Consider the following 27,898-nt stretch of genomic DNA (forward strand, 5'->3'; position numbering starts at 1 on the left):
AAAATATGAAGTTGTTAAGCCACCCAGCTCATGCCTGAAAATCCTAGCTACTCAGGAGGCTATGATCTGAGGATCATGGTTCAAAGCCAGCCTGAGTACTAAAGTCTGTGAGACTCTTATCTCCAATTAACCACCAGAAAACCAGAAGTGGTGCTGTGACTCAAGGGGTAAGGTGGTAGCCTTGAGCTGAAGAGCTCAGGGACAGTGCCCAGGCCCAGAGTTCAAGTCCGATGACAGACAAAAAAAAAATCATAGCGATAAAAAGTTGATTTAATGGCTGTCTAGGGTTGGGGAACTTGTGTAAGTGTAGGAGTGAATGCTAATATGCTTACATTTGGGGGATGATGAAAATATTCGAAAATTAACTATTGATATGATTGCACAACTGCAAATATTCTAAAACCTGTTGAATTATATACTTAAAATGGGCGAATTGTATCTCAGTAATGGTATTTCAGAAATACTACTTGATCTTTCATTTAATCTGCGAGCACTGACTCTCTTTTCTAAGGGAGCAGTGATGAGAACTGGATACTCAAGAAGAACACCGAACGCATGGGATAATAACTCACTTGTAGTGTGCCATCGTTTACCCAGCTTCACATGCTTGATCTAACTGTGTAGAAAACAACACACTTGGGGAGGGGGGAAGAGAATTCTCAAGATTGCAAGCCAAATGACACAAACACTGATTGCTAGCCATTGCCCTCTGGTATGGTTACCTGAGTGGTTCTCTCATTTCCTGACTATGGCAAGGAGAGTCACTCAGTTTTTTTGTTTTTTCCTGTTGCTTCTTTATCTAGAAAGTGGGGAGAACAATAGTCACCTCAAAAGTCATTTACCTTGGGGCCGGGAGTTTGGCCTAGAGGTAGAGTGCTTGCCTAGCATGCACGAAGATCTAGGTTTGATTCCTCGGTACCACGTATACAGAAAAAAGCCGGAAGTGGTGCTGAGGCTCAAGTGGTAGAGCTCTAACCTTGAGAAAGTCCAAGGACAGTGCTCAGACCCTGAGTTGAAGGCCCAGAACACTCAAAAAAAAAAAAAAAGTCATGTACCTTTTTTGTTTGTTTTTTTATGGTGTGTTTTTGTTTTTGTTTTGCCAATCCTAGGCTTGAACTCAGGGCCTGAGCAGTGTCCTTGGGCTTTCTCAAGGCTAGAGCTCTACCACTTGAGCCTCAGCACAATTACCGGCTTTTTTCTATGTTTGTAGTACCGAAGAACTGAACCCAGGTCTTCGTGCATGGTAGGCAAGCCCTCTACCACTAGGCCAAACTCCCGGCCCCTTACCTTCTTTTTTGTACGTGTTCAAAATGTGTCCCATCTCAGGAGCACAGAATAAGGACTAATAAAAGACAGTTATAAAAAACACCTTGCCACATTGTAAGAATGCTTCACAAGAAACCATCAAGAATTGTTTTTCTTTCTACTCTGTGGTTCAGCCCTACAGCCTCAGCAGGTTGTAATAATCTACTTCTATCATCTTTCTCTGAAGAGTGCAGAGCACTTTAACAAACATTAACAAATTAATTCTCCCTACATCCCTGAGAGATATGTAAGGAACTGGTAGCATAGGAGTGACTCACCTGCTGCTTTTAACTTAATCTGTACTAAAATACCAGGTCCTCATTTACTCATTTCCAGAGATATTTAACTGATCAATTACATCTATTATCTATGAGTTTATCACTTGCTAAACATGGGGAAGAGGCTGAGCTAGTACTTCCTAGCCACTTTAGTCTAAACTTTATCAAGGGGGAAAGCTGTTTACTTTGACCTGGCCATTTCATCTTTATCAATGCTAGAAAATACTTTGAAACTCCTGAATATGCACTTTTGACTGGAACATTCCCTCTGGGGAGCAGTGCCAACTATGGGGCCTGCTGTGTAGAGAGAAGATATCTGTGATGAGTGTTCAGAATCGACTCTCTTTTGTCCAGACACTCCTCTGAGTGAAGGCAGACTTCCTTCCAAGCCACTGGGTTTTACGGTGTGTGTGCATGTAGCAGCTCGTTGACCATCTGGATTGTAGCCTAGATCTTCACACCACCCTCATCACTTAATATTACTTTTGTCCTGTGGCCTAGCCCTATTACCAACCCTTTGATAGAGAATATCAATAAGAAGGACAGATAAAATGATTAGAGGCCTAAGATTAGAACTCCTACTATCCCACTAGAAAGCAGATGAAGCCAGAGTTAAACACCAGCAGGTATGAAACGCTTGTCTGGTTTAAAAACAAAAACAAAAGGCCACGCTGGTTTCTTGCTGTGGCTATTCTAGCATGTGTATTTGTTTGTTTGTTTATTTATTGCTTTGGGTTTATTTTCGTTTTGCTGTTTGTCTTTTGCCATTTTGCTCTCATCTCCAGAAGTGGGTTTCCCTCTCATATTGGTCTCGTGTGCTACCCCATAGGCGAGAGGGCCCAAGTGCCATTGGCACTGTCCTGTGTACAGTTAATTAAACCGCCTGCTGTGGCCCTGGATTGCTGCTGCTGCTGTGCACTGATGTGTGTGAATTGAGGGAAAGCACATGGACAGAAGCTCAGGCACACTCCCGGAAACAAACCCTGAAAATAGCAAAAGATGGAGTTGGGGTAAAGCCTTCAGCTTTTAAATAAGCTTGGTAATCTAGCTAGCTGAATGCCAGAGCTCACAAAGCTGAGAATTGCATTTCTGAAGATAAGACAGCGCTTTTTGTGTTTTTATCTTTTCCTTCCCAAATGTATGGAGTTTTAATATGGTGTTTTATCTCTGTAAGCAAGCAAACAGAGCCAGTGGTGAACTCATGGGCTGCTGGGTCCAAATTTTCTCCTTATTTCTCTGGTGACCACATCCCAAGCAGCTCACACCTGTTCCAGAGTCGTCTTCAACTAAGACATATGGCTGCACTTTACTTTGCACACGGTGCTGAGGGCTGGGAGTACATACAGGACAAGTCAAGTCATTTATATGGTCTAGAGGGTAGTATGACCCTTTTTCATTTATCTATATGCTTTGTAATACTTCAGATCTGCGTAATTCTGTTTACTAGGATTAACCCCCCGCCTCCCAAAAAAATGCTTATTCAAGAGACTGAATTTAAAAAAAAAAAATGCTGCTTGCCTTCTTGGGTAAAAGAGAGCAAGTAATTAGGCTGGAGTAATGGTGGAATTGTTCAAACATACCAGCTGGTGAATCAGACAAGCACTCTGTTCTTCCTCTGTCTACCCCAACTGCCTACAGCCAGTCTGGACCATGTATTTTCATGTAAAACCCATCAGCCAGGAAGTAGCTTTTTCAGCCCCTCTTTTGTGCTAGTATCTATTTCAGTGACATGCGCTCACGTTTGTGATCTTTAGTAGGGAGAAAGAAACGCGTAGCAGGACAGGATACTGCATAATAAGAGTTAGAATGTGGTGGAGGTGATGAGAAGAAAGTCTTGAAAATCCATTTCTAGAAACTGTACTTAGCCAAAATATTGGAGGAACTTTTTTTTAATTTAAATTTTATTTATTATTATTATTTTATTTTTTTCTTTTTACCAGTCCTGGGGCTCAAATTCAGGGCCTCTACACTGTCCTTGGATACCTTTTGCTCAAGGCTCTGCCCCAGTGCCACTTCCTGCTTTTTCTATGTATGTGGTACTGAGGAATTGAACCCAGAGCTTCATGCTTGGTAGGTGAGCACTCTACCACTAGGCTATACTCCTGGCCCTGATTGGAGGAACTTCAAGTCAAGGATGACCTGAGTTGAGACAGGGGTGAGAATGGATATGATATTAAGCACAGAAACCTTGGTGTATGCTTGAATTTTTCATGAATGCCTTGGTAAACAAGTGCCTGGTTTGGCTGCATATGTTTATAATCTTAGCAACCTGGGAGATGGAGATAGGAGGATCGACATTCAAGGTGAACCTGGAGAAGAGTTAATGGGACCCTATATCAGAAAATGATCTGAGCAGGTATACTAGTTCACACTGTAATCCCAGATATTCAGGAAGAAGTGATTGGAGAAATTGTAGTTTGAGACATCTCAGCAAACAAGTTGGGTATGGTGGGATGCCTGTATAATTCCAGCTTCTTAGGAGGTTAGCCCTGGCAAAAAAGCACATGTGACCCTACCTGAGAAAGAACTAAAAGCGCAAAAAAAAAAAAAAAAAGGCCTAGAACCTGGCTCAAGTGATAGAGCTCCTTTTTATCAAGTACAATTGCAAGTTCAGACCCAGTATAATCCCCCACTCAAATATATATATCGTATGTATATAATATATATTATATAGAGAACCCTGTAACAAACTGGGTGCATTGACACATGACTACAATTCCAGCTACTCTTGTAGAGATAGAAGGATTGATGGCATCTAAGGCTTATGGCAAATGTGTAAGATCCTATCTGGAAGGGAAAAGGACAAGGGCAATGGCTTAAATGGCTCATCTAGGAAACTGAAGCCCTGAGTACCTTCAAAAAGAAAAATAAAAGATAAAAAATGGTAAATAAGAATAGATTTTATAGTTAGGTCAGAGAGGCATGCTTTTACATATCACTACACTATCCCTGTCCGCAACTAGAGCTCTATCATTTGGATGGAATTCTTTTGAAGAGAGGAGTGTCATTGGCCTATTTTTTGTTGTTACTGTTCTTTTTGAAGGGACAGCTTGGGGATGTAATTTCAGGAACTTTTCTGCCCAGGGTGGCTTCAGGTCTCAAGGTCTCAGCCTCCTGAGTAGCTAGGATTACAGACATGAGCCCCTGGGGGAGGTACCATATATATATATAATATTTAATTTTTTTAAGTTTATTTTTGCCAGTCCTGAGGCTTGTACTCAGGGCCTGACCACTGTCCTTGGGCTTTCTCAAGACTAGAGCTCCACCACTTGAGCACAGCACCATTTCCAGCTTTTTCTATGTATATGGTACTAAGGAATTGAACATAAATCTTTGTGCATGCTAGGCAAGCACTCTACCATTAGGCCAAATTCTCATCCCCCTTATATTCTTTTTAATGCAAAGAATTATGTCAATAATCTTACAGTTAAGAGATGTCGGGAATGTAGTTAAGGAAGGAAAGAGCATTTTCCATAAATGAAGTCTTGTCTAATTATGAAATCTTCAATTTACTTAAAAGTAAACATATTGAGGAGTAAGCAGGTTTTTTTTTTTTTTTTTTTTTTTTTTGCCAGTCCTGGGCTTGAGCTCAGGGCCTGAGCACTGTCCTTGGACTTTCTCAAGGCTAGAACTCTACCACTTGAGCCTCAGCACCACTTCCGGCTTTTTTCCTATATGTGGTACCAAGGAATCGAACCCGGGTCTTCATGCATGCTAGGCAAGCACTTTAACCACTAGGCCAAACTCCTGGCTCCAGTAAGCAGTTTTAATATCAAAAAATTTGAATAGCTATTGTAGAAGCAACATTGACTTATAACTTGCTTCCTAATCTGGAGTCATTTGGGAGGATGAGAATAATCCTACATTTACTTCTGTTGAAGTTGTACACACCGTGTCTTAGAAAAGCTGTTTGTGCAGGGCGCAGTGGCTCACACCTGTAATCCTAGCTACTCTGGGGGCTGAGATCTGAGGATCAAGGTTCAAAGCCAGCCCAGGCACAAAAGAACCTGAGACTCTTATCTCCAATTAACTTCTAGAAAATGAGGGGTGGGGCTTGGCTCAAGGTAGGGTGGTATCCTTAAGCTGTTCAAGATCAAGTTAAGCTGTTAAGATCAAGTTCAAGCCCCATGACTACCAAAAAAAGGAAAAAAAAAATCTGTTTGTTTGGACAATAAAATATGAGAGGTTCTAGGGAGGATAAGGAGAGGAGAGGACAGGTCAGAGGCCAAATGTTCTTTGTCATGTAAATATTGGAATTTCTGTTTAAAGTTAAAATTATAGATTAGAGTATGATCAGATGTACCTAAAATTAATGAATTTTACCACAATAGAAATTATCTAAAATTTCTTATGCTTTTAAGGAATGGTTTGGCTTAATAATGTATTCTCAGTCAAACCTAAAGGTGTCATTACTGAATTGTAGTTTGTTTTCCAGTATCTTGGGTTGTGTTTCTGTTAGCTGTCTCATTTACACAATAGTGCTTAGACTGAAACTTGATTCTGCTCAGTTCTACTCATTATGATGGGATTACTGTATTCTCATGTGTAGTACACCTCTAATGCATTGATCAGATGATGAGGGTAAAATCTTAGTTTCTGCCCAATATAAGTCCCCAAGAGTGTAATTTAAAGCAGGCACTGTGGTCCCCTTGTACCCCTTCTCCCCTCGCATCCACATGTGGGCCTCCAAAGCTGAAAAGCAGCCAGGCAGTTGGGAGGCTGCTCTCCTGAGAAAGCCAGCCTCCTTTCTGCGCTGCTGTGTGACAGCATTGCTGGCCAGCCCTGCGTCAAGACGCGCATGCTGCAGCCAGGGTGAAATGTTTGCTCCTTGACTTCTGTGCCTGATTTAAATATTCAAACTTCACCAGAAGAGAAAAAGCTGCTGACTTCTAAAATTGGGTCAGTTTTTTCTTTTCTTTTTTTTTTTAAATAATGGCCCTTTTGGCACTTTGTAATGTGTTAATACTGCCTTAGAGAGAGGAATCGTTTGGCAGAGTTCATCTTTATCACTTTAGAGCCAAAGCTCTACTAGGCCGGTGGAAGGAGAGAGCACTGCAGATGATAATAACTCATAGACTAGGATATGGACTTTAGTTAAGCCTTTCTGTTTCTGCATATAGAGCATTGTGTTAACCATAAAGGACTAGTTTCATGTGTACACGGTGGAGCTCAGATGCATGGCATTTCATGATGGACTCTACATTTGCATAAATGTGTTTAGTTTTTTTTTCTGTTTGGACATACTTTCAGAAGCAGCCTTTGAGAAGAATAAAGTCATTGTTTAGTTTTGAATCTTATTCCCACACCCTTCATGTCAGCTTGGTGACCTCTTTAAAAGTACTCTACATGATAGGATTTCTTACATCTGCCTAAAGAACCTCAGAGACATATAAACATGACCTGCCATTTAAAAAAAAATTTCCTCCAGAATTACATTTGTATACTTTTTCAGAAAGGAAGAACAGGAGAGGTGAGGAAAAAAAGAGGATGATTGTAATAATTAGGAGATAGAAGGTGGAGGAAGACCTGGAGGTCTAGTTACCCTGAGTCTTATCAGGCTCCCACAACGAAGCACCTTACACTGGGTAGTTCATAAAGGAAGAAAGTCACTGCTTGAAACTGTGAGTCCTGTTCTCTAGGGTCACAGAGTGTGAAATTTTAAGGAATTCTGGATCCTATCTTCATTATAAGACACAGAATCCTCCTGTAAGAAAACTATCTACTAATGAACTATTTATGGATTAGATATTATCTTATTGACTACATTTGGATGGTTCATGGGAGAAAAAAAAAGGCATGATGGCTCAGGGGAAGGCTGTATAGGTAAACTGATTCATCAAAGGAATTATGACACTATTCTTTGAACTTTTCAAAACCTTTTATAATAGACTTATACAAATGAGAGTGGGGCTGGGAGTTTGGCTTAGTGATAGAGTGCTTGCATAGCATGCAGGAAGACCGGCGTTCAGTTCCTTGGTAGCACATACATAGAAAAAGCTGGAAGTGGTGCTGTGGCTCAAGTGGTAGAGCTCTAGCTTTGGGAAAAAAACCCAAGGACAGTGCTCCGGCCCTGAGTTCATGCCCCGGGACTGGCCAAAAAGAAAAGAGAATGCCTCCTACTTTATTGTAAATGAGTCTTCATATATCAGGTATTCTCATAAATCAAAAACTTGAGCAGGACCTGTACCGTTGGGATCATGGTATCCATTCTTCCCGTAAAGAGATCATGATAACCTGGGAAAGAAGCAAGTAGTATTGCCCGGCCTAGCTGTAATTAGAACTGAAGTAAAGAAACTTCTGGCTTTCAGATTAACCCCTTGGTTCCTAATCCCAACATAAATTTAGACCAGGAGGCTGAAAAAAAATCAATTTTTTTCATTGGGTTGTTTACTGTGCAACAAACTACTTGAGAGAAATAACCACCACGGCACTCAAATCATTGGTGACAGGAATTTCATTGCATGTTGCAAAAATATTTCTGTCTCATTTATTAATGTCTCTTGACTTTCTTTTCTAGACACATTACTGTGTATTCTAAAAAGTATTTGTGTATATTGAGATAATTCGGTTTTTAAAAAGTTTTGCTTGTATATTTGAAACTCAGGGATGCTAAGGGAAGGATGGTATGTTAGACTTTTGTAGCTTCTTTTTTTAGAACAAAAAAGCAGTACACATATTTCCTGTGCTTGCTATATTATCATCCATGAAATGTCAGTGAGGGAGATCTACTGATTGTACTGGCATATCCATATCTGAGCCTTATGCCAACCTCAGAGCTACTCTAGCTAGATCAGAACCATTAATAGTGTGTGTGTGTGTGTGTGTGTGTGTGTGTGTGTCTGTGTGTCTGTCTGTCTGTCTGTCTGTGTGTCTGTGTGTCTGTGTGCACTCTCCTATTCTGAGCTCTCAGGGTGTAGTTCTAAGAGTAAAGAGAATGGGAGGGGGTTGCTGTTCCTGGATATTTGCTATTTAAATAATCAATGCATGAAAATCAGAGCTAGAAGGAAAAGATTACAATTTAACCATATACAGAGTCATCTGCTCTCCAACAGAATATGCAGTATGCAATTTTGTGTAAGGTACTAAACATTGAACCATGAGAAATGTTTATTACCAGCAGACCTCTTAATATAGTCCTTGAGCGCATACATTATTCTCAATATGCTAGACTATTATTTGCTACCCTAGTTTTCTAGAACATCATTATTTTCCTCTGTCATTTTAGATTGTTCATACCCTTACCCATTTCCTCCTTCTTGAAAGCACTATGTAGATACTGTATCTTCTACTTATCATTAGGTTGCTAAACTACTCTGTAATTAATGAATTCTTTTAAAAAAAGATTATTATGGATATTCACTATATTTTCCTTTCCTTTTTCCTTTTTTTTTTTTTTTTTAAATACTACCAATAGGCCAGGAGTTTGGCCTAGTGGTAGAGTGCTTGCCTAGTATGCATGAAGACCCGGGTTCAGTTTCTTGGTATCACATACATAGAAAAAGCTGGAAGTGGTGCCATGGCTCAAGTAGTAGAGCTCTAGCTCCACTACTCTATCCGCTGAGGATAGTGTTCAGGCCCTGAGTTCAAGCCCCACAGCTAGAAAAAAAAGTACCACCATTAGTATCATCACTATAGTGTAAATGTTCTTTCTAATTTTCTTCCATTTTCCCCTGAGCTAGGACCACTGTGTTTAATGAAACTCTACTTCCTATGTGACTCATGTCTCATTCTATCTCTAAAATATGGAAGTATCCAGGTGGTGGTAGCTCACCCCTAAAATCCTAACTACTCAGAAGGCTGAGATCTGAGGATGGCAATTCAAAGCCAGATCTGGCAGGAAAGTCTGTGAGATTCTTTTGTGTGTGTGTGTGTGTGTGTGTGTGTGTGTGTGTGTGTGTGTGTGTGCGCCAGTCCTGGGCTTGAGCTCAGGGCCTGAGCACTGTCCTTGGACTTTCTCAAGGCTAGAGCTCTACCACTTGAACCTCAGCACCACTTCTGGCTTTTTTTCTATGTATGTGGTACTGAAGATTTGAACCCTAGTCTTCGTGCATACTAGGCAAGACTCTACCACTAGGCCAAACTCCCAGCCCAAGTCTGCGAGATTCTTATCTCCAGTTTAACCACAAACAAGCTGGAAGTAGAGCTGTGACTCAAGTGGTAGAGTGCTAGTCTTAAGCAAAAAAAAAAAAAAAAAAAAGCTGAGGGACAGTTCCTGTGCCCTGAATTCCAGCCTCAGGACTGGTACTCACCCCATCCCCCCAAAAAACCCCGCAACAAAGTAGAATGAAAAACACTTGGGATTACTGCCAAAGGTTGTGCAGAAGAAAGCACACCTTGTAACCTGGCAAGTGACAGGGTTTTTGTTTTTTTAGAAGCTAGCACAAAGAGATGTGGAAGGTTATAAGAGGACCAATCTCTTCCCCTAGTCCAGATACTATATGTATCAAATAGAGAAAATTCATTTAATGTTTTATTTCGTGGATGTGTTGCTTGGATGTCTTGGTAAGATGCAAAAAACTAAAAGATTGTTAAGCATTCAGTTTTTTTCATGCAGATATTTTTAATCATAGGAAAATTTCTGTTTACTTCCTCTGACTTTAGTCAAGGACTCTGGAAAGCTGCAGATCATGCAGTTTTGACTCAGATTCTGATAGTGATCTGTACTTTGAGTTTGCTCTTTATAATATTGACCTTTTGTTTTTACAACTCAGAAAGGTGAAGTGAAAGACTGAATTAAGTTCAGATCCATAACTGAGCCTGTGCATCTCCTGATTTTTTATGCTCTTGCTGATTGGTATGAAGAACATGAGTGTACAGGGTAAAGAACTCTAGGTTTATGTTAGACTTCCCCTGCACTGACACCTGCAAGCTTCCTGAGCATTAATATTATGATAAAGATGGCAGTGCACTGCCTTACTGTACTTAACACCTCTTCTCTGACTTCCCAGTACATTGACTATGTCAGATCAAAACTTTCTGAACTGCTATGCCTCATTTACATTTGACTTTGCTAAATCTTTATTTGTAACTATAAGCAGATAAGAAAAAATAACTAAGCTATATGAAAAGATTCAGCATATTGAACATGAGCCATAAAGCTAAATAATTAAAACCTATTACCAATCAATCTTCTATTAAAACAGCTAATGCAAGAAAACAGGAGATAACTTTTTAAGTTGTGAAACAAGGTCTTGCTTTATAGCCTAGGCTAGCCTTAAACTCAGAATTTTCCTGTTTCAGCCTCCTCAGTGCTGGAATTATAGTGATATGCCACCACCTCCAATTTTAATGTTTTTATTATTATTATGGGAGATTTGACTTCCATAAAACAAAAGCAGGCTATTCTCATTAGCCTAAGAAGGCCTATTATTCCCTATAGAGCTTCCCCATCTTTATTTCTGGTGGTCCAATAGCCACTTTGTGTTCCTTGCTGTTGCTTGAACATGTCAGACCTGCTCCCACTTAGGTTTTTGTAACGCTGTTCTCTCTACCTGGAAAGTCCATGATCCTAACTAAGCTCTGTTAAGAGCCTAGAACAGTATCTGGCACATGATAGATACTTAACCAAAAAATTGTTTTGCTGGGAGGTTGAGGGGGAGGGAGCTGAGAAGCAGAATTCAGTGGTAGAACACTGGTTTCTTGTGTGGAAAGCCCTGGGTTATAGCCTCAGCATTCCCCTCGTCCTCCTCTCCTCCCCAAAAAAGACAGAAAAAAGTAAGGTAAAATAGTATGAATATGGCCAAATGTGATGATACATGTCTGTAGTTCCAGTTGATAAGCAGTAGAAGTAGGAGACCATGGTTTAAGGACAGCCAGGACAAAATCACAAGATTCTGTCTGACACACCAAAAGGTCTGGGACTATATCTTAAGTGGTAGAGCATTTTGCTTAGCAGATATGAGGGTCTGAGTTCAATCTCCAGTGCTGCCCCCACCAAAACTAAAAAAGGATATACACACACACACACACACACACACACACACACACACACACACACACTCATTAGAGGGGGGTAGATAACTGAATGAACTTAACAAGAAAGTGAGTTAATAAATTAGAAGAAACTTAAGAAATTCTCCTGTGGTAGCAAGAAGAAAATAAATGTCAGATTAGAATGAAGAGCTTTACTGTCTATATAATAAGAGATTCAAAAGAAAAGTGAAAAGGAAGTTACAGAAGGAAAAATTCAGAGCTCAAAAAAAACCCCTCAGATCTTGAGATAAAGCTCTTATATGTGTCACGCAGGATTATTTTGGGGAAACGAGACTTATGGCTAAAAATTTTAAGTCTCAAGAGAAAATCCCATAAAATATCACTAGTCAATAACAACTAAAGCAATTTGCTTATGAAAAACATGGAGAATCAGATTGTTACTGTATTTCTCACCATTAACTCCTAATGGTTAAAGATAATGGAACTTTGTATAATCTGAAGATACAAGATTGTGGCACTATGGATTTAAGAAGGAATCATTTTGGGGTGAGGATAAATGAAACACTTTTTTTTTTTTTTTTTTTTGCCAGTCCTGGGCTTGAGCTCAGGGCCTGAGCACTGTCCTTGGACTTTCTCAAGGTTAGAGCTCTACCACTTGAGCCTCAGCACCACTTCCGGCTTTCTTCTATGTATGTGGTACTGAGGAATAGAACCTAGGTCTTCATGCATGCTAGGCAAGCACTCTACTACTAGGCCAAACTCTCAGCCCATCAAAAGTCAATTTTTTGAAAAGATCAAAAAACTTAATATACTAACCAAGAGAAGATTATTCTGGATAGTTCAACTAGTGCACATCACATGGCAAGGACATGAAAAAAGAAACGACAAAAATCATAGATGTATGTAGTCCATGTTTGCAGTGAGAAGGTTATATACTTGCAAAAGCCAGGAAATCAATGCATATTATTACAACCGATGATGGCCAGGTAGCATACAAGGTTTCCTTTAATGAGCAGTAGCCTGTGAGGAAAGAGTAGCTGTAAAGGAATGTCCAGTCACTGGGACAAGACATGGAGCTCAGTGGTAAAGCAATTGTTTTCCAGGTTCCTGTCTCAGCAAGGAAGTTTCCTGGGCAAAGAAAGAATAGTCCCATCACAAAAGCTGGAAATAAACCTAGGATGTGTGTGCTACCTGCAACTTCACCTTGTGAGTGAGGGTGGGGGGTGTGTGGAGACAGACACGCACACATGCATGCATGCATGCACACCATTCCTAGCTCTTGAACTCAAGCTTGAGTATTGTGACAGGGTTTTGTTTTTGGGTTGTTTTTTTTTTTTTTTTCCGTACGGCTTAGCACTTAAGCCATAGCTTGAATTCTGGCTTTTTTCTTTCCTTCCTTTATTCCTTCCTTCCTTTTCTTTTTTTTCTCTCTCTGTCTTTCTCTGCCTCTTCTTCCCCCCCCTCTCTTTCTTTCTTTCTGATTAATTGGAGATAAAAAGTTTCACAGAGTTTTCTGCTTGGGCTGGCTTTGAACCATGATCCTTAGATCTCAGCTTTCTGAGTAGTTAGGATGATGCTAGGCACCTGACTAGCAACTTTACCTTTTCTTAAAGACATAAAGGATTTGGAATAAATGAAGCTCTTTAACTTCTTTCTGCGAGGAAAGAGTCAACATTTAGAAGTTAATTCTTTTGAAATCTATAAATTTACTACAATTCCATCAGAATCCCAGTGGATACTTTGGGGAACTTCTTAAGTTCAGACAAATATAACCAAGAAAGGGCCAGGAGTTTAGCCTAGTGGTAGAGTACTTGCCTAGCATGCACGAGGACCAGGGTTTGATTCCTTGGTACCACATACATAGAAAAAAAAAACAGATATGGTGCTGTGGCTCAAGTGATAGAGCTCTAGCCTTGAGAAAGCCAAAGGACAGTGCACAAGCCCTGAGTGTAACCAATTAAACTTTGAAAAAGAATAAAGGGGAGCATGGTATTTCTGGCCACACTTGTAATTCAACTGCCCCAGAGCAACTTGACTTTTATGTTCCAAACACTCTTCAACTGTGTGTCCTGACAAGTGTGGACTAGAGATACAACTAAGTAGCAGAGTGCTTGCCTAATACACACAAGGCCTTGAATTCAACCTCTAGCACCACACTCACACAACACACACACACACACACACACACACACACACACACACACCTTACAAATGGATACTTACATAAGCAGTAAAATTATAGCGAACAAGCATGAAAAAAATTCAAAATAGAATTGCATTCTAGGCAGGAAAGGAATGCCCATGGAGAGAGGTAGCTCAGAGCTTTTCTAAGAAGATGTCGATGTTAGCCTACTCATTAGAGATAAATATTTGTAAATTTATAGACACAAGGACATTTATTTATATAACGTACAAGTATATTATGTATATATGCATATATTATATTTGTACATAATACAAATAGATACCCTATTTATACATAATGTACTTTTAAATAAGTCATTACCTATATTAAAATCACTAGTGACCAGTAAATATGAAGAAGTGTTCAGTTTCACTAGTCAAAGAAGGAAAGTTGGAAGAATGTTTCCTTTTGCCTATAAAAGTAATAAAAAAATATTTTAAGGTATTGATGCTGTACTTGGAAGGGGCAGTCTTCACGTTAATGATGACACAATGAAGGCTTTTGGATTTAATAAATCCTATTTATAATTTTTGCAGATTTTTTAAAATTTAATTTTGTGGAGCTAGGAGTTTGGCCTAGTGGTAGAGTGCTTGCCTAGCAAAGACCCAGGTTCTATTCCTCGGTACCACAGACATAGAAAAAGCCGGAAGTGGTGCTGAGGCTCAAGTGGTAGAACATTAGCCTTAAGAAAGCCCAAGGACAGTGCTCAGGCCCTGAGTCTAAGCCCCAAACTGGCAAAAACAAACCCCCCCAAAAAACAAAACAAAAAATTTTATTTTGTTTTAAAGTTGATATGCAGAGAGGTTACAGTTATATAAGTAAGGTAATGAATATATATTCTTGTTGAACATTGTTACCCCCTCCCAATAAATTCTTATTCTACGGAATAAGAACCTACTTTTTAATTTATTTTTGTTTGTTTGTTTATTTATTCATTTGTCAACCCTGGGGCTTATATTCAAAACCTGGGTACGTGTGTGCCTGGACAATTTTTTCTCTCAAGGCTAGAGCTCTCCCACTTTGAGCTTCAGTGCCACTTCCAGCTTTCTGGTGGTTAAATATAAGTAAGAGTCTCCTGGACTTTCCTGCTCAGGCTGGCTTTGGACTGTGATTCTCAGATCTCATCCTCTTGAGTAGCTAGGTTAAGTAGTTAGGATTACATGGGTAAGCCACCAGGGGCCAGCTACCTACTAATTCAGCAGCTTCTAGAATTTATTCTCAGAAAAGATTCTGATAAGTAAATGAAGGCATTTATAAGAATGTTCCTTGCAACCTTTTAAAAATTGTGGTGGACTGGAGAGAGTGAAGGGAGAGGTGAAATTGTCCAAAAAGAAATGTGGTTTTTACTTGACTTATATGACTGTAACCCCTCTGCATATCACCTTTATAAAAACAATTTTAAAACATTTTAAAATTACAATGGGAAATTGAAAAAAAAGCTATTGTAGCCCTTGGCTTAAAAAAAAAGTCCCATTCATGAGCATACTTAAGAAACCTAGGCAAAAAAGTTAGCAAGTCCCTGTTTCAAGAAACAAACTGAGTGTGGTAATCCCAACTACTGAAGAGGCAGTTCTTGGTCCTCGGCTGTCTCCAGGCAAAAGTGTAAGACCTTCTCTAAACTAAAATAAAATTCCTGGTGGATGGCTCAAGCAGTAGAGGAACCTCTGACTACAACCTCAGTCACACAAAAAAATGGACGAGATGGAAGAAGTGAAGGAAAGAAGGAAGAAGAGAGGAAAGAAGAGAGAAGAGGAGAAAGGGAGTGATTCATATATGGTCTGGTCATTATATAAAGTTAGAAAAACAGCTGGGCACTGGTAGCTTATAACTGTAATTTTAGATACTCAGGAGGCTGAGATCTAGGATTATGGTTCACAGCCAGCCAAAGCAGAAAAATGTGTAAGATTCTTACCTACAACTAACCACCAAACCATAAGTAGAGCTGTAACTCAAGTGGTAAGAGTGCTAGCTTTGAGGGGGGGAAAAAGAAACCTCATGGACAATACCCAAGCCTTGAGTTCAAGCCTCAGGACTGCATTCCCTTAAAAAAGAAGAAGAGGAGGAGCAGGAGAAGGAGGCGGAGGAGGAAGAGGAAGAAGGAGGAAGAAGAAAAGAAGAACAAGAAGATGAAGACAAGGAAAGAAAAATCATTACTGGGATATTTCTTATGCCTATAATGCTACTTATACCTCATGAGGCTGAAATGATTAAAAGGTGTGTAGTTTAAGTATAGCCAGGGTAGACAATTGTAGAAATCTTTTCTGGATGGAGAGCTAGATGCGGTGGCAGGAACCTGTTACCATTGCTGCAATGGGAAACCTCAAATAAGCAGATCATGGCTTAGACTCTTGCCCAGACAAGTGTGGAAACCTGTCTGCACAGCATGTGTCTCGGCAGTATAGTGCCTGCCTAGCAAGCACAAGGCCTTAGTTCAAACCCCAGTTCTGCCTTCCTTCCCCAAAGTAGAAGTACGTCAGAAAGAATAATATTAAAAGAAAAGGGCGGGGCCTGGAGTTTGGCCTAGTGGTAGAGTGCTTGCCTAGCATGCACGAAGACCTGGGTTCAATTCCTTGGTACCCCACATACATAGCAAAAAGCCGGGAGTGGTGCTGAGGCTCAAGTGGTAGAGCTCTAGCCTTGAGAAAGCCCAAGGACAGTGCTCAAGCCCTGAGCCCAAGCCCAGGACTGGCAAAAAAAAAAAAAGGGCTGGAATATGACTCATAGAATGTATGCTTAGCACATGAGATACTCTAGCAACAACAAAAAATTAAATGAAATTATATTTATAATCAAGATAATATAAGAATATTCCAGTTTCCCTTATGAAATAAGCATCATTTGGGGATTTTGTGTAGCAGAGTTGATCCTAAGAATTCTGGATGCTGCTTACTGACTTACTGAAGACTTACAGAAGTCAAGATCTATTACATCCCATTTCAAGAAATTCTTAGAGATTGGACAAATTATCTATCTATCTGGTATATACCATTTTGGCCACTCCACCATTCTCTTTTTTGTAGTAGCTATTTTCAAGATAGAATCTCTCTGTATCTCTGAGTTCTTCCTGGACTGAGATGTTCCTATTTGTGCTTCCCTACACAAATCCTGTTGGTGCCTCATTCACTGTATCTCCAGATGCCTCCAGCCATCGATTGAGATAGAGTCACAAAATTTGGTTTTTTAGAAGTTCCTGGCTACCTTTGAACTAGCATGATACTCTGATTTCCAAGTAGCTAGGAATTTCCTTCCTTTTCTTCATTTCTTCAATTCCTCCTTTCTTCTTCCTTCCTTCTTTGACGCTTTCCTTTCCTCCTTCCCTCTTCACCTCTACTCCTGCTCTTGATTCTTACTCTCTCCTACTGTCTCACATATATCTTAAGCAGATGCTGTACTGAGTGATAGTTCAGCCCTGAACAGTTCTGTTTTTATTTTTATTATGATTTTTCTAAAGGTCTAAAGACCTGAATCAAGTGGTAAAGTACATGCCTAGCGAAGTATAAGGCCCTGGTTTCAAACCCCCATGCAGTCTAATATCAGAGAGGTGCGGGGAAGAAGGGAAGTAAAAGCAGCACTTAAGATCTGGGCTATCAGTGAACAAAGTTATGTTTTTATTTGGGTGTAGAAGAGAAGAGAAAGATGTCATAGGGAGGGAATTAGGTTACTAAGTGACCCAATTTAATCTAGGACCTTGAACCTGCTGCTGGCTTTCATCAAGCATTCATGTCTTAACCCAACTTCCTAAGTCTCTGAGTGTCACATTGTTCCAGCTTTTGAATGCAGTGTTAACAAAATCTCTGCAAATCAATCCCAAACAATTTCAAATGCTATTTGGTCTTATATGCAAGACTAGAGGAAAAGCATCCTGACCACATGCTTTTCATTTGACATGCTTCAGAAGATAGAATCCACCAGGCATTGTGAACTGCATATACTTTATTATTACTGTAAACTATTCAGAAAGACAGTGACTTTATTTTGTATGTATGAATAATTATGTCAAATCCTGACAGAACCTCACCTCCTGTGGCCTGGGCCTGTCTTCAGATTTCATGCTGCAGGCTCCAGTTTCTGTTCTTCCTCTTTGTCAGCACATGGCTTTGGAGACCACCAGGTCCAGAGAAGTTCACTAAGAAAGTGATATAATCAATTAGAATTACGTTTTTTTAAACAGTAATGTATCAGTTTATGAAAAGGAGGAAATAGAGGGTAGGCATGGGGTTCCAATCATATCATTGTTGTTTAAGGGGTAAGAAAGCGATTTGTGACACAGGAAAAGAAGCAGGCACCTTGGGAAAAAGAGATTGGAATCAAGAATTATAGAAGAGTGCTGCATGCGTAGCTCACACCTGTAATCCTAGCTACTCAGGAGGCTAAGATCTGAGGATCATGGTTCAAAGCCAGCTGGGGCACAAAAGGACCTTACCTCCAATTAACCTCTAGAAAACAGGAAGTGGGGCTTGGCTCAAGGGTAGGGTGGTAACCATCAGCTGAATCCTCAGGGACAGTGCCCAGGCCCAAAGTTCAAACCCCATGACCCCCCCACACACAAAAATTATACATGAGCTTGCTGTTAGATTCAGATAGCAAACTAATGATGGAAAACAATGGAAAATTAGTGGTGGCTACCATAGGCAGAGAAAAGCAATAACCAAGCATGCAGTATGAAGAAGCAGAAAGGTATGACACACAGGCAGGGCACTGTGGCTCATGTGTATAATCCTAGTGTTCAGCAGGCTGAGGCCTGAGGATCTCACTTCAATGTCACCTTTGGCAGAAAAGTCCTTGGGACTTATCTCCAGTTAACCAGCAAAAAAGCTGAAGCAGCATTGTGGCTCAAGTGGTAGAGCCACAGTCTTGAGCAGAAAATCTCAGGGGACAGAGTCCAAGCCCTGAGTTCAGGCCACAGGACTGACACACATGTGCGCACACATGCACACACACACACACACACACACACACACACACACACACATATTGTATACCTTAAATGCACACAATGAAATTTACTTTTTAAGGCGTAAACTAAAGAAAAGTAGCTTATATATTTCATTCTGGAAAAAAGAATCCCACTTCCTGTAATGTATCTTTTCAGATTATTTGAAAAACAATGCTCATAACCTCTTTAAACCATGAACAGTTTTAACAAAATGAATACCCTGAAGCTGAAATGTGTCTTGTCTGAAGGGAGTGAGGACTAAAGGAGGGGTGCTGAAAGAAGAGGAATGGTGGGTGAATATAATCAGAATATTCTACCCACACATATGAAAAAATTGAACTAGGAAACTTTAGGAGATGGGTTGGGAAGAGAATGGTGGAGTGACATTCATTGATCAAGACACATCATATGCATAAATGGACATCTTAAATCGAAACTCCTTTGTACAACTTTGGCAATAATAGAGTATAAATTAAAAACCAAAACCAAAAAAAAAAAAACCTGATGCTAGTATTGAAATCAGGTTTCAGTGCCCATTAGTTCAGAGAACAGTTCTTGATTGTATTGTTAGACAAGTGTTAAAATCCTAAAATCATGTGGCTAGAAAAAAAAAAGATCAGGCAGCATCCTCACATAATTAAAGAAGCATTCTTGATTGGAAAGGGAAAAGCTTATAGAGGAAGAATTTTTTTAATTGTTTTGACACCCACTTAAAGAAATCAGAGAATAAAAGCCAAAAAATATATCTTGGTCAGTCTCTGGGTAGCTCTTTTCAGACTGGAATTCTAAACCTGCAGTACTTTTTAATGTGTTAGCAAGACATTCTTCAAATAAAGTCAGCAGTCTCCTCTATTGTTTAGTATTTATTCCTTGTCCCCAAACTAATGAATAGCAACCAACTGTATTACTCATGTATAGCAGGGCTTTCTTTGTACAGAAAGTAGTGAATGAACTTCCAGTTTTTAAGAATAAACTTCCATGAAAAGGACAATTATCAAATCAAATTAGAAATACCATCAAAAGAATAAATCTTTGAAAATACTTTCATAAAGAGAAGAGTATTTTATCTCCCCCATTCCCTAATTTAGGGATTCAGTTGTTTTCTTTGCCTTTGTTGCTGTTTTTACTATGTAACATCAGAATGGGTGAGGTAGAATAGCTGAATTTGTGTGTGTGTGTGTGTGTGTGTGTGTGCCACCAGTCCTGAGGCTTGAATTCAGGGCCAGGGCACTGTTCCTTTGTGTTCAAGGTTTAACATTCTACCACTTGAGCCGTTGTGCCATTTCCAGGTTTTTTTTCTTTTTTCTTTTTCTTTTTTTTCATATATTTTTATTGTAATTAATAGAAGGGTTACATTATATTTGCCAGATAGAAGGTGCATTAATTCACATACATTGATACCCTTTCTCATATCTTGGTCCCTATTTCCCTCCCCCCCATGCCCACCCCTCATCTTGTTTTCCCCCCTTCCCTATCCAATTTCAAATAACCAAATACAAATATATCTAATATATCAGATAACAAAGTGAGATACTGTAACAATCTAAGATAAACAAGGGACAGCAAAAGAGATGAGAGAGGGGCTGGGAGTTTGGTCTAGTGGTAGAGTGCTTGTCTAGCATGCACGAAGACCCGGGTTCAATTCCTTGGTACCACATACATAGCAAAAAGCCGGAACTGGTGCTGTGGCTCAAGTGGTAGAGTGCTAGCCTTGAGAAAGTCCAAGGACAGTGTTCAGGCCGTGAGCCCAAGCCCAGGACTGGCAAAAAAAAAGAGAGAGAGATGAGAGATAACACAGTACATTAAGGACAACAATCACTCATTATATGGCTTTTGTTTCTATATCCTAGAGGTCCTTTCATTTAGCATCATACTGTATGGCCTTATGTATCTAGGTTTTACTCTATTGCAAATCTCTGCCATGAGAGCCCAAGGTTTCTACTCATTAGAACAAATGAGGGAAATCATTGAGCCTATATTCCTTTGAGTCTGGCTTACTTCACTTAATATGATTTTTTCTAAATCTTTCCATTTCCTAACAACGGGGGCGACGTCATTGTTTCTGAGAATGGCGTAGAATTCCATTGTGTACAAATATCACATCTTGTTGATCCACTCATCAACTGAGGGACATCTGGGTTGGTTCCATATCTTTGCTATGGTAAATAGTGCTGCAATGAACATCATTGTGCTAGTGGATTTAGTATGTCCTTGTTTCTGGACAATTGGGTAAATGCCAAGTAGTAGAATTGCTGGGTCATAGGGGGACTCTGTGTTTAGTCTTTTGAGGAAGTGCCATACTGCTTTCCATAGTGGTTGAACGAGTTTGCACTCCTACCAATAGTGTAGTAGTGATCCCTCCTGGCCACATCCCCTCCAGCATCTGTTGTTATTAGTTTTCTTGATCCTGGCCATTCTAACTGGAGTGAGGTGGAATCTTAGAGTTCTTTTGATTTGCATTTCTTTTATGACCAGAGATGTTGGCTAGTCTTGGGGCTCGAACGCAGGGCCTGACACTGTTCTTGGCCACTTTTTCCTCAAGGCTAAGCAACCTGCCATTTGAGCCATAGTGCTGCTTTCAGCTTTTTTCTGTGTATGTTGTTCTGGGGAATGAAACCCAGGGCTTTGTACATGCTAGACAAGCATTCTACCACTAGGCTACACTCCCAGTTTTGTTGTTGTTTTGTTTTATTTTTGTTTTTAATGAGTGGTTAATTGGAGATAAGAGTCTTAAGGGGACTTTTCTGTCCAGGCTGGCTTTGAACTGTGATCCTCAGATCTTAGCTTTCTGAATAGCTAGGATTACAGTAAGGCGTGAGCCACCAGTGCCTAGCAACCAGTTGCTTTTAATTTGGGTTGACTGTTGAAAATAATGTAGAATTTAAATTTTTTTTTAATTTAATTTTATTGTAAGGGTGATGTACAGAGGGGTTACAGTTACAAAAATATGGAATGCTTCACGAATTTGTATGTCATCCTTGAGCAGGAACCATGGTAATCTTCTTTGTATCATTCCAATTTTAGTATATGTGCTGCCAAAGCGAGCACAATAATGTAGGACTTATTACTAGATTTTTTAGAATATGTAACAGTGAATACAGTTTTAAATTTTAAACTTAAACTTTAGATAAGTCTGTTTTCAGGAGAGTTACTAAGTTTGACAACTAGAGAAGGATATTTTGTTTAGGCAAAATTCGATGAGGCAAACTACAACTCAAGTAATGGTTAGTTACCCTTTGTAAATTAATCTGTGCAAGGATATATGGAAAAATTTAAACATACAAAAAAAATTGACCAAAGATTTTTGGGACAAGTCACCACTGACTGTCATAACAGCTTTGACTGTTTCACGGGTTATATTTTGTTTTGAAAAGTGAAGGTGAATTTGTGAAGCATGCTTGCCTCCATTGCTAGATCCTTGGCTCACTTGGAGACCCTCTAGGCATCACCTAACAGTCTGCAGTCACCCCTGTTCATGTCCTCCTTCCAGGTGTAGTGAGATGCAGCACAGCAAAAGAAAGTGTGAAATACCTTAGATGACAAGCTTTAAAGTGGAGAGGACTATTTTAATAGTAGGCTTTAAAATGAGAATTACAACTAAACTAGAAGGCCTTAGTGTATAAGGAGGGAAAAACAATGTGGTAGGTAGTGTAATTAATATTTTAATTATGAAAATTGTATATGTATAGTAAGGGCTTCTACCAACTCAACAAAGCAAAAAATCAGTTGTAAACTGACCACTGAACTGTTAGCATTTTGATATATAGTGTGTATTACTTTCATAGAAATTAATGTGTGATTGCTCCAAAAGATCCAAGACTTCCCCAGGACAACTGTGTGTGCATGTACTTGAAAATTGAAATAATTTTGCATTCTGACACCAAGCAAGATCTTTGGAAAGTTGAAGTTTGGAGAAAAATAAAGAATACTAATGAAGCTGGGGTGCTGGTGGCTAAGGCCTATTATCCTTACTACTCGGGAGACTGAGATCTGAGGATTGAGATTTGAAGCTAGCCTTTCCAGGAAAGTCTGGGAGACTCTTTATTTCCAATTAGCCACCAGAAAGCTAGGAGTGACACTGTGGCTCAAAGTGGTAGAGGGCTAGCTTTGAGTAAAAAGCTCAGGGACAGCGCCCTAGGTCCTGAGTTCAAACCTCACAACTGAAAAAAAAAATACTAATGAAGTTTTTGGAAAAGACAACATTTTCAGATCCATTTTTGTTGCAACTTCTTAGACTCACATTTCAAAATGTCTTAGACATTTCTGAGATTAGTTAGCTACCTGCCTGTTAAATAACTTCAGCAGTAGTAAATGTTATTCTCTTTGTATTATTGCTAACGTGAAATGCATTCTTTACTGACAAATACAGAAAAGGTTAGTTTACACTGCTTTTCCTCAGCATGATAAAGGTAGTTACATGTCTGAAATAACAAAATAAAAATGCATTTATAGGCTGGGAGTTTGGCCTAGTGGTTAAAGTGCTTGCCTAGCATGCATGAAGACCCGGGTTCGATTCCTTGGTACCACATACATACAAAAAAGCCAGAAGTGGTGCTGAGGCTCAAGTGGTAGAGCTCTAGCCTTGAGAAAGTCCAAGGACAGTGCTCAGGCCCTGAGCTCAAGCCCAGGATTGGCAAAAAAACAAAAACAAAACAAAAAAAAACACCAAAAATGCATTTATATCCCTCTCTCACTCTTTCTTTCTTTCTTTCTTTCTTTCTTTCTTTCTTTCTTTCTTTCTTTCTTTCTTTCTCAACTCAGACACTTGCTAGACGAGTATTCTATCACTTGAGCTGTGCACTCAGTTCTTTTTACATTGGTTATTTTTCATGTATGTTTTTGCATAACTGGTCTGCTTTGGACCATGATATTTCTTCCTCCACTATCTGAACAGCTAGAATTACAAATGTAAGCAATGTGCCTCCCCTCCTCTCCCACTCCCCTCTTCCTCTCCTCTTTTTCTCTCTCTGCCTCTCTTTTGTAGATGCAGTCTTGCTATATACCCCAGGCTGGCTTCAATCTCATGATTTTTCCCCTTCCTTAAGAATGCTGGGATTATAGATGTGTACCGCCACACCTAGCTTCCAAAATAAGACTTTTTAATGTAGTTATTACAAATAAGAGCAAAACGTTGGTTACTTTGCTTATGAAGCATTTTATCAGTATGAAATATATACTGAGAACTGAATGAAGAAAAGGGATCATTCTTTAAAAGTACTTCCTGAATACTGAGCTCTGGAAAAGTAGCTTTTCCATAGAGGAACAAAGGCTGTCAGTTCTCCTGTGATGAAGGGTGAATAGAGAATGTCTTTAGCACTTGAGTATTTTCAAGATCTCAAGCAGTACATTTAGTTGATTGGTTTGCTTCATTTTTGAGAAAGAGTTGTATGCATTAAAGACTTAATCAAATTGCATTGTATTTTGTGTGTTTCCTGTGCAGGCGTCTGCATTCAGGTGTAGGTATTACTGTTTTCCTAGCCCAGAAAGGGCAGGGTGCTCAGTTGCCTTTATAAAGGCAATTTCTTGGTTGACTGCGATTGAGTGTAGAATTATAATACTGAGGCTTAATTTATAACAGAAAATGCAAGAGTGCAAACCTGCTAAACCCCTTCCACATGTATAAATAAGGTAAACAATGACAGGTTAGCATGGAATATTGTTTGATGTGAATCATCTTAAAAACAGATTTTCTTGGCCTGTGCATGCTGTACCTGTTAGCTGAGAAAACTTGTAGAAATCAGCGCATCATCTTTGAAATGTAATAAAATCAGAGAGAGAGAGAGAGAAAAAAAAAGAGTGATGTGAGACAGCTGTGCTTGGATTGGCAGCCTATTTATAATCTGGGAGGCCGTAGCAAGATTGCTGGCGTGTGCCGTGCTCACACACATCAGATAGGAACGATGATTCGCCTGTGCAGTGTGCATGCGCCTGAGTCTGTGCACGTGTGTTTCTGCTCTCAGACTTTTAATTTTTCAGCCAAGGATTCCTTTTCCTGCATAGCAATGGAGCATGCTCACAAAGGCAGATTTTCTCAGTTCCAAACACTCTGCAGTCTCTCCACAGGACCTTGGGGCATTCTGGGGTGCTCAGGGAAGACCTTTGGCGGGCCAGGCATTTAAAGATGTAAGGCCTTCTCAGCATTCTCGGCAAGGCTGCCTCTACTGAGCAAGTCATGTGGGACAGAATGTCGCATTTCAGTACCTTTTGGCTATCTGTGCACGTTAGACAATAACGATTGCCAAGCCAACGTGTCTCAGGTTTTTTAATTACGGATTTAAATGCCCACAGGAGCTCTGCTCATATGTTAATTCCACTGTTTGACTTTAAAGGATTTTTTTTTTCATTTTCTAATTTAGATTATAAAAGGCAATCAGCCATTCAATATGGAGACAGTTTACCACATAAACTTGTTTCAGGGGCAAGCAGGGTAGAGAAAAGGTAGCTAAATCTCTTCCACATTTTTACTCTGACACGGGAATAAAACCTCCTCACTGCTCTCCCTTAGGTTTATTTTAAATGACCCCAAACTGGTGAGTTCATAGATATGACCTTGACACCTGTTTTCAGAGTATGGTGAAGCATGGCATTGCTGCTTTAATACCTCACATCTCACATCTCCTGTGCTGTGTCAGCTCTCAGGTACCTGATGCAAAGTATCACGTCACAGGTTGTCTGCCATTGAATTTTCCACGCTGGGCGGTCTCCCCCTAGGGCATATTTTACCACATAAACACAGCCTGTGCACTGTGCTTTGGTGATTTCAGAGCACTCTAATGGAATTTTAATTTTCAACACTGAGAATTTCAAGGCCAGATATAACACAGTTTAGAGTGTTCTGGTATTTTGGTTTATCCTTAACCTAGATTCCTCACATAAATGATGAATCAGAAAGTTAGCTTCCTCTGTTGTCCCATAAGAGACATAGAAAAAACAGGATATACTTAGATAGCTTATGAGGTATGAACTGGGATTTTCTTTTGTGTAAAAGACATTGGAAAAATATGAGTCTGATCTGTAGCTAATAGTATTGCATACTGTTGTTTTCTGATTTTTTTCCTTCAGGATTTTATTTTGAAAAATTTCAAACACATAGTAAAAGTTGCAAGAACCTAATAATGAACACCCAAATAATTGTCTAATATCTGTGCTTGCTTGTTCAAACATCTAATCACAAATCCATCTTTAGTTTAGTTTTGTTTTGTTTATTCCACTGTTGATCCTGAAGTTTAGGGTCTTTGCTCCTAACCTGCTCTTTAGAGCCCAACCACCATTTGTTTATTTGTTTACAAAAATAAGAACAAAGGGTATCTTTACTGTAACATTTCCAAATGATTAAGAGAAAAATTGTAGATGGGTGCCTGTGGCTCACCCTTTTAATCCTAGCTACTCAGAAAATCTGAGCATCTGAGGATTGCAATTCAAAGTGAATCTGGGCAGAAAAATCCACGAGACTCTTACCTCTAATTAACTACCAAAAAGCCAGAGTGGAGCTGTGTCTCAAGTGGTACAGTGCCAACTTTGAGCAGAAATGCTCAGAGCCAGTGCCCATACCCTAAGCTTTAAGACTCAAGATGGACACACACACACACACACACACACACACGCACGCACGCACGCATGCACGCACGCACGCACATACATACATACACACTCACACAAAGTTGAATGGAGGGAGGTGGGACAGAAGGGAGACTTAAATAGAGTTCATATTTGGAGAATTTAGATAAAGGTGTATAGGACATCTCTGCTGTGACACCTTTCTTTTAGCTTGAAATTAGGTCACAATCAGTTTTTTAAAATGGGAGTTTGGCCTAGTGTTATAGTGCTTGCCTAGTACGTACAAAGACCTGGGTTCGATTCCTCGTAGTACATACATAGGAAAAATCCGGAAGTGGTGCTGTGGCTCAAGTGGTAGAGCTCTAGCCTTGAGAAAGCCTAAGGACAGTGCTCAGGCCCTGAGCTCAAGCCCAGGACTGGCAAAAAAAAATGATAATAATAGAACAAAACAAATTAAAATATTTTCAGGTAGAGCATCATTCCTCAGATAAAAGGATACAAATGATTCAGTTTTTGTTATTTGTTATCTTTATAAACTTACTAGATTATTTGTGGAAGGTTAAGACTTGATGCTAGGAAAGGAAGATAGGGCAGAATCTGCATTATCAACAGCTTAGACTTTTACCTAAAATTCAATCAAAATAGTCGCCTTATTGGTCCCATCTGTTTGAATGGGACACAGTAATTGAGCAAGAACAACCTCAGTGATAAGGCATGGGAAGATGCCAATTTTTTTTCTTTTATGTTTAGTGTAATACTATACCCTGTTGTGAGATGGAGTGAGACCCTTTTTAAAATAAAATTTAGTCATGTATCCAACACAATTTTCATAATTATTTGTCTTTTAACTCCTTGTGGATAGCCAGTGAATACTTTCTTTCATAAAGTTTCAAGCACAGCATTACACAGCTGGTAAATAATGCCTTCCTCCATTTTGTGCAACTGTAATAGGATGTAATAGAAGAAATTTATGTGGCGGGTGGTTCTGGAGGCTGGGTAGTCCCAGATCAAGGGGTTTTCTGCTGAGGCCTCCTTGAGAGTATCATCTGGGAGGAGTGGAGGGGAGAAAATACAAGTATACCAGACAGAAGGAAGAGATCCAAAGGATTTTTTTTTTTTAATGAAGAACCCACTCCTGAATAAGTGCATGAATCCATTCATAACGGTAGAGCCCTGCCACACAGCCACAACAATATTAATAATAATAATAATAAACATGCCATAATACTGTTCTCAAGTAGCTTCCTACGAGAGATTATTTATTGGAAAGATGTTCACTTTTAAGAAAGATGACTTTATAAAGTAGAAAAAAGACATCATTATGGCAGAGAAAATAGAAATTAAAGAATCATCAGAAGAGAAGATTTTGGTGTAGTGAAAGACCCCAAGTCTTAAGTAATTAAAGAATAGAGGAAAAGCTAGAAAGGGATCTAAAGTAGATGGTTACATCAGAGAGAAACTTAATACTAATTGAAAAGCAATGACAAGCATTGTTTTAATGAAAGAAAAACAATATTGTTTAATAACAAGTGGCAACCAACAGAAAACACGTTTATGTTAGAAAAGAAACTACAAACAAAAAATAAAGGAAGGAAAAGAAGCAGGGCAAAAAGGAGAGAAGGTAGGAAATTTCCAATAGCCTAAGTGTGTGAGTAGGAGAATTAGGAAAACCAGAGAAAATAATAATTTAATGGGAAGTAGGTT

General features: G+C 39.4%; 1 protein-coding gene and 1 non-coding gene across 7 annotated transcripts in view; one reads left to right on the forward strand and one right to left on the reverse strand.

Moving 5' to 3' along the window:
* Window positions 1–27,898, forward strand: part of Phf21a (PHD finger protein 21A) — a 158,042-nt gene that overhangs the window by 40,063 nt on the left and 90,081 nt on the right. The gene's annotated exons all lie outside the window — the stretch shown is intronic.
* Window positions 21,579–21,685, reverse strand: LOC150052910 (U6 spliceosomal RNA). The gene has a single exon (XR_016538189.1). It is a non-coding gene; the product is annotated as a U6 spliceosomal RNA (small nuclear RNA).

Source organism: Megascapheus bottae, chromosome 16 (genome assembly GCF_031878675.1).
Source record: "Megascapheus bottae isolate mThoBot1 chromosome 16, mThoBot2.hap1, whole genome shotgun sequence".
NCBI lineage: Eukaryota > Metazoa > Chordata > Mammalia > Rodentia > Geomyidae > Megascapheus > Megascapheus bottae.